This window comes from Talpa occidentalis, unplaced genomic scaffold (genome assembly GCF_014898055.3).
Source record: "Talpa occidentalis isolate TD23 unplaced genomic scaffold, MPIMG_talOcc4v2.1 talOcc4.16, whole genome shotgun sequence".
Lineage (NCBI taxonomy): Eukaryota > Metazoa > Chordata > Mammalia > Eulipotyphla > Talpidae > Talpa > Talpa occidentalis.
In genome coordinates, this window is record NW_023601653.1 from 78,182,053 (window position 1) to 78,197,965 (window position 15,913).

Genomic DNA, 15,913 nt, shown 5'->3' on the forward strand with positions numbered 1-15,913 from the left:
TTCTGGTTTCCCGGGGTTGAGCCCAGAACCCTGCTTCGTAGAGGCGTCCTTTTCCTCCCGTCGCTTGTCCAGGGACCGAAGACTCCAGCCAAGCGTGGCCGACTCACTGCCCGGGGCTTCTCCGGCCCTGAAACTTACAGACCCGGGGCGAAATGGGAATCTGAAAGTCCAAGTGGCCCCCAGGCCTCCCCACCCCCACTCTCCCCGTGGGGGCTGGGCCTGGCAGGAGATTCCCAGCACATCTGGTTGTACTTAAATCATCCCTCGGCCAGCTGCCGGGGGCAGGCATGTTCACTGCTTTCCTCCCCTCTGCCCTGCCCTCCGCCCCTCCTGAAACCTTCCCAAGTCTCTCCTCCAGGCTGCCTTCCCTGATTGGTCCAGCCTCTGTATCCACAGCTCACCCTTGAGCCTCTGCCTCGCAGGTTCTAGGTTCGGGAGGGTGTGCTCTGCACGCGGGTCAGTGCATGGAACCCCATCCTTCCCAGAACTGGTCCTGGATACAGACCCACCCCCATCCAGGCGGGCAAGAGCGCTGACCAAGGCTTCCCTCTGCCCCTCAGGCCTGCATCACTGGTGTGCGCAGCAGGGAGGGCGAGTGCTCCTGCCCCATCGAAGCTTTGGTTCAGATCCAGAGAGCTGTTCCCATGACAAGTCTTGATGGCAGCCATTTTCTAAAAGGCTTTGCTAGTATAAAAGAACAAAAGGGAAATAAATACAGAGAATATAGCACAGGCGGCACAGGCGGCAAAGATGTTACATGCACTAAGTTCTGGGAATAGAGACTTGAATGAGACCCCAGTGCTCCCTAGAGAAGCTCATGGTCAGTGGAGGAAAAACACAGGTGGAGGAACAGATGTGAAGCCACATCTCAAGTGGCCCAAGCCAATATGGAAGGGAGGCCCGAATAGAAACCTTTCGCATCTTAATGAATGGAACTTAAGTATAAACATTTTGTAGTTTGTCCTTTTCATTCCAAATAATAATTTCCTGTTTAAATAAAAAAAATAACATGTTTTCATGGGCACGAATAGGGGGCAGTTGGGCGATGGAGGATTTAAGATCAGAGGCCCTGGGTTGAACCCCTGACTTTCCTGCAGCTGTGGGGTTGGGGCGGAGGTGGGGAGTGGGGGGCACTTAACCTGCTGAAGCCGGTCTCTCAGCTGGGGACGATGTGGCCCGAGAAGGCGGTGGTGGGATGACATAAGATAATGTGTGGAAGCGCTGTGTGAATTGCTAAGTTGTTGCTGTTATTACATTGCTTGTCTGAGCCTCATTTTTCTGACATCTGAGCAGCTGTCTTACCTCCTCTCTGAGGGCAGGGGCCACATTGGAGAAACTTCTCCAGTGAGGTGGACACCCAGCCTGGAACACACACACACACACACACACACACACACACACACACACACACACACACACACACACACACCCTTAATTCTACCATGCAGAGATAAACACTGGTAAGACCTTAGAGTAGGGCTGGCCATTATTCTAGATATCTATAGAAAGAGAGAGAGCGACTCCATACGACTGCACACTATTTTGTAATCTGTTTTCTCTCACTAAATATTTTGAATATCTTTTTCTGTCTACAAACATATTTATTTATCCACATAATTTTTTAAAATAGCTTCACAGTTCATCACAAGGACTTGCAAGAATTAATTTAACAAGTGTGCTTTGTTGTAAATAATTTTCCCAGAAATGAAAGCTTTGATGAATAGACTTGTAAGATCCACCTTTGTGAATGAGGATCATTTCCTGGAAGTGGGGCCTGGGGATGCCTATCTGTAGCTCTGAAAGGCCAGGAGCCCAGGCCTGCGGGAGGGTCTCTCTTCTCCTCCAGGCAGCCCTCCCAGACTGGCCTTCCAGGACACCGTGCATTTCCCTAGGCCCACGCCTTTCCCAGTAACCATCCCTCAGCCGCCAGGCCTGGAAGCCCTGAGAGGCACTAGGAAGGCCTGGCTGGTGAGGCTCGGAGGGGCCCTGGGCCCAGCGCACAAAGCCGGCTTGTCTGGGGCCGGGGAGAGGCCCCGCCTCCCAGCGCTGCGGGCCCAACATTCCTCCCTCAACAATGGCTGCTCGGAATCCTGAGAATGAAGGAGCCGGTAGTTTCCTGAGTGCCCCCTCCGATCCCCCACCAAGCTGCACCCTTTCCCCAAACCGGAAAGAAGGGCACAGGGTGGGGAGGGCGGCGGATCCCTGCCTCCAGCTGCAGCCCCAGCCCTCCCTTCGCCAGCCCCGGTGCACACTGTCCCTGCCGGGTCCCAGCAACCCTCCCCTCTGGGTGCTGGAGGAGCCCCGCTCTCTCTGCAGCGCCCTGCTGTCTAAAGCGTCAATCAGGGGCTTGCTTAATTCCCCCAGATCTAAAATGCTGTAACTTAGTGATGAGGACCTGCACCGGCTTTGTAGCCAGATTGCCTGAGATCAAGTCCTGGTCTTCCCATTACCCTCTGCACTTGACAGCTTGCCCTCCACTTCCCCAACTGCAAAGCAGGTCGATGATGGATGCTCACCCTGTAACAGGGTGGTCCCCAGGAAAGGGGGAGGTTCCCTGCCCCACCCAAGGGAGGGTGGAGCTGAGCAGGAAGAGGAGAAGCTGCACAAGAGACTGAGGAAGGAAGAAACAGGATGGAGCCAGGAGACCTGGAGGAGGCGCATGGAGCCTAAAGACATGTGAAGAAACTGCGCTTGTCTTTTGGTCGTGGACTGGGTGACACAGATGTGGGTGAGACCCGTGGGGAGGTGACAATGGCAGCTTTTATCTTGATGTTGATTTTGCTCTTTTCCTTCTGGTCTTGTCTGATTGTTTCTGATCCTTTGCTGTGGGTCCCCACTGGAAGGTGCTTTAGACTCATGGCAGGCTTTGGGGCCTTGCTCTGGGCCAATCCCATGTGGATGGACTTTTACCCACGAGGGGACGGGTAACTTTGGGTGCTTCACTTAGAAACTAGACTCTTTGCCTTACCTGTATTGTTTCCTAGTTTTATTAAAGTTCCTTCCCATTAAAGTCTCCTATGTTTTGTGTTGAAGCGGCGAATGGCAGAACCCATTTAGAATAGACAGGTTTGCGGGGTTTGGGCTGCCCCTCTCCCTGTCCTATAACAACCCCTCATTGGGGAGGGTGAGAAGATCCCCAGGAGACAGGTGGCTGCTTCCTCGAGGTCTAAGACCAGGATCCCCGCTCAACTCAAACGCTGGTGGGCCTCCCGCTCTGGCGCACGCTCACGCCCTGTCCAGATTTTAGTCCCTGGACATTTGTCCAGCAACTGACCACACCTCCGGGAAATAACAGGGGCACCGCAGGCCCAATGAAGCATCCCTCCTGCATGTTTCCACGTCCCTGTGTATTAGCTGTAAACCATAAAGGCTTCGGAGAGTAAATAAAATTTAAAATAAAGGAAAATTTCTATGTCAGTTCACGACATGTCTTGCGTTGGGGAAGCACATGCATTTCTAACTCTGCCAGCAGCTGCTAGACAGGGGTGGCGGGGTGGGAGAAGGAAGGGGGGCTGGGGGTGCACAGCATCCCCGCTCTTTACTATTGGAGGATTAGAAGTAACATTGAACAGTGAATGGCTGGGGCCCTGGGTTTCCTGTAATGTTTTTTGGGTTGTTGGCCACAGACATCTGCCACCCTCTTCCCAGCAGCCCTCACACTCTTGTCTCCTTGTGCACCTCCACCTCAGCCTACTCCTATAACCCCCAAATTAACATCTTCTGCTGCAAGTGCCGGAAAACTCCCCATATGACTTGTACAAGAAGGAAATGCGTGATCATACTTCATCCGACCAAGATGACACAGAGCTAAGAAGGGCCGCTCCTCTACATATAATTACTAAGAAAATGTTGCCAATTGAGCGGACTGATTTCTAATAACCTAGAAAGTTTTTATTTTATATTTATTGAAAAAGCCCTTTGGACTTCTATGAAATCTTTCAGCGTCAATGACGGGCACACATGCCACAGGGAAAACAGGTGAAATAGACGGAATGAGATTGTCCTTAAACTCTGTCAGAGTCTGGCTCTTGGGATGGCTCTTCGGCTCTGAGCTATCAGTGTCTGGGTTTTTCCAGAGAATCATCTGGCCGTCATGAGTAACAGTGATACAGCATTTCTCCAAAGACTGCTCTGCTGAATTAATTACCTATTGTTCTGTAAAAACTTACCCCAAATTTAGCAACTTAAAGCAATAGACATTTATTATCTTATAACTTCCATGGGCAGGAATCTGGGAGCGGTTTGTTTAGCTGAGAGGTTCTGACTCAGGGTCTATTATGAGCTAACACTCGAGCTGTCGGCCATGGCCATGGGCTAGTCAGGGGGGCCTGGAGAATCCACTTCCAAGCCCCTTCTAGGTGGGTGTTAGCTGGACACCTCACTTCTTCACCATGTAGGCCTCTCCACAGGCCACTGATTAACTTCATAACACGGAAGCTGGACTTTCTGATAACAAGTGACTCAAGAGAGGGCCTCCCTGGTGACGCAGAAGGTTGAGCGCAGCGCTGTGAAGCTATCTGCAGCCTTTGCAGCATGGGTTCGATTCCCGGCCGGCCAGGGAGCTACCCATACGGCGCGGCATATGACCCATATGACCTCTCTTGGCTCGCCCGCTGCTCCCCTCAGCAGTGCTTTTGTTCTGTCTGCCGGCTCTGTCTCTGGTGAATCCTCTCACCCTCCAGCGACTCTGTCTCGCCCTCCCGCGACTATGGCCTGTATAAAAAAAAAAAAGTATACTGATTTCAGAAATGTTAAAATGTGACCGAATGTGCATTTTAGAATTATTCACTATGACCTTTTTCATAAGAATGGTGGCTCCAGAGTTAGTTAATTCAACACCTTCTTCAAGGACCATCTTTGCAAACTAACGCCCTAGCATACCTGCAGTGTTCCAGACCTGATGCCCTCCCCCTCAGTCCACATGAGCTCAACAGGTCCTCTCAGGTGTCTCCTTTTTTGAGCAAGAAACTTTCCCAGGGCCTCTCTGGTGGCACAAGGGGCTAAGAGGCAACCTATGAAGCTGTCCACAACCTCTGCAGCATGAGTTCGATCCCCGGCCGGCCAGGGAACAACCCACATGGCGCAGCAGACCTCTCCTGACTTGCCCTCTGCTCCCCTCGGCAGTGTACTTTGGTCAATCTGCCTGTTCTGTTCCCCACTCTGACTCTGGTGAATCTTCTCACCCCCACACCTCTGGCCTGTACCCCAGCTCTTATATGCATAAATAAATAAATCTTTTTTTTTTTTAAAGAAACTTTCCCAGATATATCCAGATTTCACCTCAACTCTTTGATAAAAAATTTGTTATTGCCTGTGATAGCTAAGATTAGGTTCAGTTGCATAGTAGAAAAATTCAGTGATTTAAACAAGATTGAAGTTTATTTTTTCTCACCTAAAAGAAGTCTGAAGGTAGAGGCTCCTGCTGAGCTGCGGCCATAGTTTGGTGTCATCAGGGACATTTCAAATAGTATCATTCTCAAATTCTCCTCATGGTTCAAAATGGCTGCTGGCGTTCCAGCCATCAGGTCCTTATTACAGACAGAAGGAACACAAATGGAAGGGCAAAGGTTGCTCCTCAACAGAGTCAGCTCCCTTAAGCAACCTCCTCACATGTCTCAGGAACATTCCTGTTTTCATCTTATTAGTCAGAACTTGGCCACATGGCTACCTCTACCTCCAAGAAAAGTTAGAGACCTTTTTTTAAAGGGCACTATTTACCCTAAGTAAAATTTATCTCTTTGTTACTAAGGAATTTATCTCTTTATTACTTAAGAAGAATTGACTACAATCAGTGTCTTCTACTGTCCTTGCGCTAAACCACCCCCAGTCAGGGGAACAAGCTTACTAGGATAAATATAGATGCACCAGGATTTACTCCTGGGTTGGACATAGGGTTGCATTCCCTGGGACATGGATCTCCAAAAGAAATCTGAATTCTGTCAATGAGGAAGAAGCAGGTGCAACAGTCACTATTGGTTATCTACTAACAATCGCTACTCCTTTCTTGCTCATAAAACCTTGATTTTGCTCAGATCAGGATGACTTGTTCTTCAGGGGAGACTGAACCCCTCCCAGCCCAGGGCAAATCTTGATTTGTTCGATACACCTGTGGGAATTCTATTCCCTCTGCCAGCGTTTGGTTTAAAATTGGACATGTAATATGATTCTGCCCTGGGAGGCAGGAGGGGATTTGGGGGAGGGTGGGAGCTTCTGAAAAGATTCTTCAGAAGTGAAAGATAAAGAGCTTTCAGTCACCTCTGCCATCATCTCATGTGAAGCTGGCAACTGCAGCAGCCACGTGTGACTTAAGAGAAATCAGGGTACAGGCACGGAAATCAAGGTGGTAAGGAGGGCAGAGAAAGGAGAAAGACATACAGTGTAATATTCATAGACGGGAACCCTATTCGGCAATAAAAATGAACTACGGATACACACAATACAGATGAATTTCAAAACCTCCGTCTGAAGCGGCAGAGCCTGACACAAGAGTCTCTACAGCATGAGTCAACCCATAAGCAGGTCTACACCATCAAAACTGATCGATGGAAGCCAAAATCAGATCAGGGATCACCTGTGGCAGGGACTGACTGACTGCCATGGACATGAGGGAACTTTCTGGAGGTAGAGTATCTGTATCTGGCCTGGAATGGTGACTACCAGGTATGCGTTTGTCAAACCTCATCACTATTTTTTAAATCGATGCATTCTACTGTGTATAAATTATACTTCAACAAAGTGGATAAAAGAAGGAAAGAAAGAAAAAAAGAAGAAGGAAGGAAGGAAGAAATCTATGTTCCAGATAACATTGTTGAGTCACTGAATTAACCAGCAGCCCCACCTTGGGACTTGTTTTGTCACATAATAAATAAACATCCTTGTTGCTTAAGCCATTTTTAAACTGGGTCTTCTGTAACTTGAAACCCAAAGCATTCTGACAATACAATCCCTCTTCTCAAAAGGAGGAGAGGCATCCAGAGGTTTTGGGACAGATCCAATCTCGAAACTGGGGGCTTCAAGGAACAGCTGACAAAGGCAAGAGACTTGGAAGCCCTGCTTGACCTGGAGGGGTCTGCTCTGAGCCCCCATCAGAGTGAGCCCAGCGCACCTGATCTCCCCCACCCCCACATGTAAACTAGCAATCTGGGGACCAACTCCCAGGCTTCTTTCTGGTGAGGATAATCAAGCAAAACCGCGGGTGGCTCTTGGGACAGGCTCCCATCTACCTTACCTGGACCTGGTGAGGATGGCCTGGGCCTGAACCAAGCAGAGGGGCAGGGCGAGGAAGACGGGAACAGAAATCAGAAACCCTTGGGAACAGATTGGGGGACTATAGGACACCAAGGACTCAGGCTGGGGTGACAATGTGAACAGGACTGCTCAGATTTTTTGCAAGATTATGTACAATATAGGGCCTCCCTGGTGGCTCAGGGGTAAAAGACAGCGCTATCAAACTGTCACCAGCCACTGCAGCATGAGTTTGATCCCCAGGCAGCCAGGGAGCAACACACATAGTGCGGCAGACCCCTCCTGTCTCGCCCGCTGCTCCCCCCAGCAGTGTGTTTCAGTAGATCTGCCTGTTCTGTTCCCCACTCTCTCTGGTGAATCCTCTCACCCACCACCTCTGGCTTACACCCCAGTTCTTGTATGCATAAATGAATAAATCTTAAAAAAAATTATGTACAATATCTGTATTTATCATCACTAGATACTGGTAATGGGGAGTAGCCCCTGGGAGGAGCCCATTTTGAGAATAACAAGAAGAGGATGAATTGAATTTGAGGTGCAGTGGTGGACACCAACAAGGGCTTTGCCACTGACTAGCTATGTGGTTTGGGCCAGTTCCAATTCTCTTGAAGCCCTGCTGTTCTGTAAAATGGGGATTCTGAGCTTATTTTCCTCATTAGATAGCAAGGATTAGATGATACAGCACACGAAAGCCCCGCGCATAGTGCTTGGCACATAGTGGGTGTTCATTAAATAGCAGTGATTTTTTTTCATCACCCCTCTACACCCTGCCTCTGCAGGCAGCCTGGTCCTGAGCCACCCCTGCTGTAGCACCCGCCACAGTGGGCTTAGTGTTCGCCGCCTGCCTGGGACAGGATGTTCCCCTGCAGAGGATTTCCTCTGCTTTCCTCTTTCTCTGACCCTGTCCCTCCCTTCCTTCCAGTCTGGACTCTGCCCTCCCTCTTCTAGGAAGCCTTCCTTGACTGCCCCTGCCTTCCCCCCCAGCCACCCTCTCCGCCGGCTCCGGGTGGAGGCTGGTCAGAAGCCCAGGCTTCCCACCACCCCTCTGAGGACGCCCGCCAAGAGCCCGCCAGCGTCCACAAGGCTTGATGGCGCGGCTTGCACAGCGAGGAAGGGCGCCTGCTCTCCACTGTCCCTCCACCACATCCGGGGGGGCTGGCAGCGCCCAGAGAGGTGGAGCTGAGGGGGAGGCCACCTGCCCGAGCTGCAGCGGACGGGCCAGCTAAATCCTTGACCTACGATGGAAGGGGTCGGGCATAGTTCAACAGGGCACGCCGGCCGGGTTCCAGCTCGCGCGCGCAGGTCAGGACGGAGCTGGGCGTCTCCTCAGGCCCCGAGGCACACTCCAGCACCCCGAAAACGCACACCCGCCATCCTATCAGTGCAGAACCCCCTCTGAGGGGGGAACGTGGAGCAGGGAGGGGGGAGCCACGGATCTCTTGGGGCGGCAGCCCCTGGCCCAGCGAGGGTTCCATGCAGGTCCTGCAGGCACCGGGCGCGGGCCCTTTGTTAGGTCCCGGGACCCAGCAGCTTGGCTGAGTCCCCAGATCCCAGCCTCTGTCCCCCAACTCCTCTGGAATTTCCTTCCCGAGCTGAGCTCTCCGAAGGGTGGGGAAGGCCCTTCAAATAGCGGGAGTGTCCGACGGAATCCCAGGCGCACAGGGAGCGCGAGAGCGCAGCGCCTTCCCGGCTCAGCCACCACCCGCCGGGGCAGGATTGGGGGGGCAGGGGGCGGGGAGGCCCGGGGGGGGGGGGGGGGGGAGAGGCCGGGGAGGAGGCCTGGGGAGGAGGCCTAGGGGGGAGGCCGGGATGGGGGAGGCCCAGGGGGGAGCCCGGGGGGGGGCCGCCCCCCTCCGGGTGCAGCTCCCGCGGCCTGAGGCCTCCACCGACCCCGGGTCTGGGGTTCGCCCCCGGGGAGCGCCACGCAAATGAGATGCAAAGCGAGCCGAGCCCGCGCGGGGTGGGCCGGCCCGAGACTTTGTCCCGGGCTCCGGGCAGCCGCCTCCCCCGCCCGGGCCCGGGCCCGCCCATAAATCACCTCCGTCAGCGTTAATGGCTCCTGACTAATTGCCTGGACTCCGGCTCCCAGCTCGGGTCGCCCGCATTAAAATTCAATCAGGCCCAGCGCTGAGCTATTAAATATTCATTGGGAGAGCTTCCCGAAACTCGGCGGGGGGATGGGCCGGACGGGGTGCGGGGGCTACCCGAATCCCGGCCCCGCCTCGAGGAGACCCCGCTCCTCCCCAGCGCTTCTGGGGCCTGCGGGCTGCTTCCTGGTTTCCATCCTGCTGGGCCCCAGTTCTCGGTGGAAATCCCTAGGCCTTCGGGAGAGGGGCACACCCCGCCGAGGAGCTGGGGTAAATGATGCCCAGGGGCTGCTCTGGTCCTCTGCCCTGCGTCTGCTCTTTGCTGGTCGCCTCAACCCACCAAGTGCTGCCCAGTGCCCACTGTGGGTCTCTGTCAGCGCTGGAGCCTCAGGCCTCACTAGAAGTGGAACAGCTCAAAGACCCTGATGGCTTTGACCCCAACAGACGCGGGAGAGACCCCCAGGTCCCTGCCCTGTTGCCTTCGCGGGGCTGTGTAGTTGGCACCAAACCGGCCATCTTTAGCTTGGCTAGTGGGAGTTTCAGACTGGGCAGCAGGGGGTCTGTGCTGCAAGGGAGAAGGGGTGTCTCTGCAGGTCTCCTGTCCTCTGGCCTTCAGGAATGCAGCTTCTGCAAGCTCCTGGGCCCCTGGCCTGGCGCTGAGCAGACTGCCTGGAGTTCTCATGATGGGTACCAAGGGGGAGGAGGCTGGCTCTGAGGCCTGCAGGGGCAATGGGCGTGTGCAGGACTTTAGCAGGAAGTACCCACCCCCCCATACATGCACACTGTAGCTGGAGGGGTCAGCTGCCTGAAGACAGTCAGGGCCCAAAGGCTGCAGTGAGCCGCTCCAATAAGGACTGCGAGTCTGTCTGGGCTCTCTGTGGTGTGCCCAGAGGGATGCCTTGTGACACAGCTCCAGCCAGGAGGTGTCTGAGTTAGAGCGAAAGCTTCAGGAAACAGGCTAGGTGAGGCGCTGCTCCTCCCTTTTCTACTGTGACTCCTCAGAAGCAAACCACCTGCTCAAAGGCTCTTCCCCTGCCCTTTGGCCTGCTCCTTGCTCCTGGTGCCTGAGGTCTGGCAAGAAATTAACCCTGTGGAGCATGGGGGAGGCAAAGACAGTAGAACCACAGCTACAGATGCTGCAGGGAAAAGGTGGCGGCTGAGAGAAGCATTTTTTACAAGCCCAGCAGCTGCTCAGGACAGGTGTGAAGTTCAGGGAACACTGTTTGGGGAGACACTGGAAGGGGCTTCCAGTCCTGCTGCCTCTGAGAGCATCAACCATCCCCCTACTCCCCTGCCCCGCCAGGATCCAGGAAGGCCCCAGAGCTGGGTGCAGGGCAGAATGTATCTGGCAGCGATTAGGAAGGTTGCTGGGGCTGGGAGGCCTCAGACTTCAGTGGGTCAGGAGTGCCTGAGCCAAGTGTCCGATTCCAAAGCCAAACGTCACAGGCAATCCGGGATTCCAGCTCACCCCATGTGTGGTTCCCATTAGGGCTGGCTGGGGTCTTCCTGAAGGCCAGGCAGATTCCTGAGCCCTTCCCCCAATATGGCCCCTCCCTCTTTGGGCTGTTTGGAATGTCTTACCCTGTTCTTCCGGGTGGCCTGCCAGAGTCCAACCTTGGGGATTTTCAGGGACATCCCACTCCAAATAGGCCTCCCACCCACTCGATGATGTTTTTGCAATCCCTTAAAGGAGACAAAGGGACAGGAGATTTAAACCTTTAACCCCTACCCCCAGCCCCAGGGAAGGCTAATCCCTGAAGACCCCTACCCTGTGCCTGGGAGCCTTCCCCTCTCCTGGTCAGCTGCCTTTGTTCAGGCTTCAGCCGGGCCTGAATGCATGCAACTACCCCCACTGACCAGGTCCTACTGGCCCTACTGCCCCAGTATGGGTGCCCTAAAACCCAGATCATTTCCCTCCTCACAGAACTTCCAATAGCTTTCCAGCAACTGCAGTAGTCACCCTAGATATATTTGGGGTGTGTATGCTAGCAACAACAACAAAAAAATTAGTTGTCAATATTTAAAAAGCAGGATGTAACACATAAAATCTACATTTCTGATTTTTCTTGAAAATATCTGCTACCACGAAGCTCACAAATTGGTGTGACAATTGGCTGGAACTCAGCAATAGTCATAAACTTCAGAAGGAAACTCTGGAGTTTACATTGCACCTTACTCCCCACCAGTCCCTATTATATCCCAGGTCTGAGGCCCAGATAAGTGAGTGGCCTTTATATCACTGGGCTGGCACGGACCTTTTTAATCCTACATCCTGTCACCTTTACTCCTTCCAGGCTCTTATGCTCCTGTCTCGGCCCCAGCTCAGCTCCCCCCTCCCCCAACCTTGGTCTGGTGTGTGTGTCACGTCAGCCTCCACATACCTGCCTCCTCCTTATCCCAGTCAGCTCCCCTCCACCACCCTTGCTCCAGGCACCTACCCAGACACATCACATGGTGTCACACTCTTGTCTTTGCATACGCTGTTCCTTCTGCCTGGGACACATCTCTTGTTCTGCCTCTGGTGAACTTGTTTTTCACCAACAAACTCCAAACCAGAAATCACGGACTCTGTGATGTTTCCTGATATCTCCAGAAGGCAACATCCTCAGGCTCTCCCAGGGTCCCTATGATTCCAGAACTTCTCCCACTGCAGCTCCTCTCCATAGTGAGAGCCCCTGTAGGGCTGAGAGAAGGCCTGCTTGGCACCCCTGGTATTGAGGAATCAGACCACCAGATTAATGGTGGGATGGCTACAGTGAGGGGGGCTGTTGGAGTTGGCTTTTGTGGCCCCACTGGCTTGTTGGAGTTGGCAGGCTTGCAGGAGGGGGAGGCCGTAGGCCTTCTGTGCTGCAAGGTGAGGTCCTGGGCCCTGGGCAAGAAGGACACTTGTCACCAGAGATGTTGATGTAGGAGGCGAGGGTGGGGATTGGTGTATCTGGGAGCCTAATCTTGTCTCATTCAGGATCACCTGTGCTTCTGCACCTGAGGGGTTGTTTTGACCCCTGGGGGTTGGAAGTGAAGACTTGTGTTTGGGCAAGTGGCTTCCCACACCAGGCCAGTGGTACCCTGTGTACACCCATTGTGGCCCCAGTGCAGTCATCAGTGCCATGATGAAAGGTCAGGCAAACATCCTCGTCTCCTGAAGTTGTCGAGGGTCCCTGGACAAAGGGCTTGAAACCATTAAGGCTGCTCCCACTTATGGAGAGAAATCTCCATAAGGGGAGGTTCCATATTCCTTGCCCACCTAACAAAGGGTGGAGCTGAGCAGCCAGGGGACGCTGGAAAAGGCTTGGAAAGAACACCGTGGAGGAAACACAGCGAGACAAGGAGGAGACACTTGGGCAAGACATGGGTTGAGAGACACAGGGGGAGGCTGACAATGGAAGCTGTCATCTTGGTTTGCACTTTAATTTTGCTCCTTTCGTCCCAGACTGGCCTGGACCCTTCTGCACCGTTCCTACAGTTGCCCACCAGAAGGTGCCTTAGACTTGTGGCAAATTTTCAGGCCTCAGAGGCCCCACTTTAAGCCACCTCTCTCTCTATGCACACTAATTTCATTATTTTTCACACCTAAGTATGCTTTGTCTTTTGTGGCAGATGGCAGAACCCCTTTAGAGCATGCAAGTTTGGGGGCCCAAGGGAACCCCTTGATCTGCACACTAGCACCATGATGTTTCGGGGCCTGTGATCCCAAGCGCACCCTGCACAAGGGCCTTCCCCAGCCGACTCCATGCCTCTTGCAGGTTCCCAGCTGTTACAGCCCCTTCCCCGCAGCATAGTCAACCCCAGCCATCACCCCCCAGTCCAGGGGTTTCCCCTAAGCCAAGGACACTTCTGTTGCTCCTCAGGATTAGCAACTCACCCTAGGAAGTATTGGGGTATCCCTATTTTTATAGATGAAGAAACAGGCTCCCGTGGTGAACAGCCCTGGGGTGGGAATTGCGGCCCACCCGCCTGACAGCCAAGTCGTCTCCAGTTGCCCAGCCTCTGCCCACGGGTTCCAAGCTCCGGCCTCGGGCGCCCCCCCTCCCCTGCCACACACACCGGCCACACCGGTCCCGTCCAGAGATCAGGGCACCAACATCCCAAGGCGAGCGCCAGCCACCGACGCGAGTCAGCGCATTCGGATTGCGAAGGGTCGGCCCTAAGGTCCTTCCAGAAGCCCTGACTCCAGAACAGGACCTGAACTTCGGGATTCTGTGTCTTGTAAGGCGGTGTGACTCCGGGCCCGGGGCACACCCGCCCCACCTCCCGCCGGGGGCGCGGCGGAGGGTGGGGGGCTGCCTCGCACCCCAGCCCGGGCCCAGGGCTGCCTGGGGTGGAGTAAGCGGTGGGGGGAGGTGGGGGGCAGCGTGTCGTGCAGCCCGCGCCCCAGCCCCTCCCCCCGCTGGCGTGCAGGGGAGACAGGAGGGAGCAGATGGCAGCAATTACCGCCCGACCCTCCCCCGCCGGTGGCCCGAGGCCGGAAGGGCCGGCGCGCGCCCTCCGAGGCTGCGGCCGGGCGGGGCGGGTGGGGCGCAGGCCGGGAGGGGCTGCTCGGGGGCCGGTGCGCGGGCGCCCCAGCTTCTGGGGGAGGACACGTTCTTCTCTCCCCGGAATAGCGCTGGGAGATTTCCCTGGGAAGGGACGAGGCCTCCGCCCGCCGCCTGGCGCACACCCCCTGCCCCCAGGGCTGTCCAGGCCGGGCCCCAGCAGGCTCCGCCGCGGGTCTCCAGATCCCGGGATTTTCAGGCTGCCCCGTGGTCCACGCTGGGGCGAGAGGAGCTGCAGGGTCTGCAAGTTGTGATGTGAACGCGGGCCAGGTGAGGGGGCGCTTGGGGTCTGAACTCCAAGCCCTGGGCCTTGGCAGGTGCTGACTCGTCGCAGAGGAAGGCCTGGGGCAGCTTTCCTCACAAAGGGCCTGATGAGAAAGCTTGTCCTGCCCCTGATTTAGCGCTGCTGAGGGGGAGCCCGGCTGGAGCTGGCCTCAGGGAGTCCAGGCAGGAGGACGCGGGGGCCCAGGGCAGACGGCCGCAGCCGCTGGACTTGTCTGCCCTTTCTCTTGTCCTGAATTTCCCTTCCATCCCCACTTAGATTGTCCCGTCCATTAGCAAAGTTTATTTCTCTGACTTAGAGTTTGGATCAGCCTCTGCCCCTCATCCCCCCGCTGTCCAAGGCCGCACAGCGTCCTTGCACAACCACAAAGGCCCCTGTCTGCTCTGCTCCCAGCCCAGCAGTCAGTCCTCACAGCCGAGAGGGACCTGCAAAAATACAAGTCAGGAAAAGAAAAAAAATCAGGGCGCGCCACTCCTGTTTAACAACCTCCCACACCTTCCCTCTGAAGTGAGCCCCAACTTCTTCCCCTGGCCCTGCCGGTGCTGACCTCTCCGCTAGGCCTTCTCGCCTCTTCCCAGAGCTGCTCACACGGGCTGCCCTTGTGTCTCTTGAACTTGACGAACTTCCCCACCTCCGGCCTTGGCCTTCTAGTCCCTGTGCTTGGACGGCTCCCTGTAGCTCCTTCACGGGACAGTCATCTTCCCTCAGCCCTGACCACAGTAATAGAGCAGCCCCACTTTTATCTGCCCTGACGCATGATTTCACTTAACCTCATCCACTTCTTCCACCGGACCTACCTCCTATAGTTATCTTCTGTGTTCGCTTGGTTTGTGGTCTCTTTCTCTTACTAGGAAGCCAGCTCCAGGAGCACGGAGACCTTGTCGTTTTTGTGCTCTGCTGTCACGATGCCTGGCACAAACCTAGGTGTTCGTACACATGGCATGCATTAAAGAATGCAGGAGGCCCTGGGGAGCCACCTGCCACGCATCCATCTGGTCACCTCTAAATGGGCTGCTTCCCTGGAGGGGCCGCTGCAAAACCCTGTATTCCCCCAGACGCCTCATCTACCTGTGCAGACCTGCGCTTTACAGTAGCAGTCGCCTTAGCAGCCGGCACTTAACTGCGCAATACTGTGTGCCAGGCATTGTTCTCAGTGCTTTATTTACATGGCCTAACTCATTTAATTTTTTTTTTTAAAAAAAAAAACAAGATTATTTATTTATCTATACAAGAACTGGGGTACAAGTTAGAGGCATGGGAGGGTGATAGGATTCACCAGAGACAGAGTGGGGAACAGAACAGGCAGACTGACTGAAAGACACTGCTGAGGGGAGCAGCGGGCGAGACAGGAGAGATCTGCCATGCCATGTGGGTTTCTCCCTGGCCAGCCGGGAATCGAACCCGCGCTGCAGAGGCTGCGGCACTCAGCCCACTGCACCACTGGGGAGGCTCTTAACTCATTTAATTTGTCCAGCAAAGTAGAAACTAAAATCTTCAGTTTCCAATCAGGACACAGGACACACAAGAATGTGTGCTCATTCAGCAAAACACACACATGCATCAGAAGCACTGAATTCATTAATTATTGTTGTACCACAGATAGCTGGGTGGGGTGAGTGAACACTTGGGTGAGCCTGGGGCATTAATAACTCTTGCAGGAAAGTGGAACAGGAGAGAATAGAACACCAGGGAAAGGTCAGTGTAGGTGTGGGGTCGGGCTGGGGGCATAGGGCTAGTCTGGTCAAGCAGGCAGGAGTTTAGACCAC

The 15,913-nt window shown here is 54.5% G+C and overlaps 1 long non-coding RNA gene across 1 annotated transcript; it reads right to left on the reverse strand.

Moving 5' to 3' along the window:
- Positions 1-3,945: 3,945 nt before the first annotated feature.
- LOC119248407 (uncharacterized) lies at positions 3,946-10,984 on the reverse strand. Its single transcript, XR_005125922.2, has 3 exons — positions 10,914-10,984; positions 5,393-5,528; positions 3,946-4,713 (listed from the first exon to the last, which is right to left on the reverse strand). It is a non-coding gene; the product is annotated as an uncharacterized LOC119248407 (long non-coding RNA).
- Between the last annotated feature and the right edge of the window lie 4,929 nt (positions 10,985-15,913).